At 30.3% G+C, this 502-nt stretch overlaps 1 long non-coding RNA gene across 1 annotated transcript in view; it reads left to right on the forward strand.

Annotated features, from left to right (window-relative positions):
• The window catches only part of LOC128249262 (uncharacterized), a 59,460-nt gene that overhangs the window by 7,729 nt on the left and 51,229 nt on the right, over positions 1–502 (forward strand). The window lies entirely within an intron of this gene.

The following is a 502-nucleotide window of genomic DNA, read 5'->3' on the forward strand; positions in this document are numbered from 1 at the left end:
TGTGTGTGTGTAATGAACGGGTATGGGGAAAATTGTGGAGTAGGTTTTGTATACGAGAGATCGAGTAAGCTAGATATAGATGAGCAGGTATCTATATATGAGAGAGATGTATTGAAACAGTTTTGTGTGGATAGATTGATAGATATGTATGTGTATATAATTATATATATATATATATATATATAATTATACTTATCATTTTTCGTTCATTCATTGACACAGTCTTTCCAGTTATTCATTCCTTATTTGACAATTGTTATTTATCCTTCACTGTCATTCATTCATTCTCTCTCATTTATTGTCATGTCATTTCTGCCATTTTCCTATCTTGGTTTAAATACTTTGTTTCCTTTTTTTTTTTCTGTTTTTCTCCTGATTCCCTTTTCAATAACGTTTGCAGTAAATATATATTTTAAACGGCCTTCTATATATAAATCAACATTTTACAATCACATCCCATCTCTCTCTCTCTCTTTCTCTCTTTATCTCTCTCTCTCTCTCT

The sequence above is a fragment of the Octopus bimaculoides genome, chromosome 13 (genome assembly GCF_001194135.2).
Source record: "Octopus bimaculoides isolate UCB-OBI-ISO-001 chromosome 13, ASM119413v2, whole genome shotgun sequence".
In the NCBI taxonomy this organism is placed as follows: domain Eukaryota; kingdom Metazoa; phylum Mollusca; class Cephalopoda; order Octopoda; family Octopodidae; genus Octopus; species Octopus bimaculoides.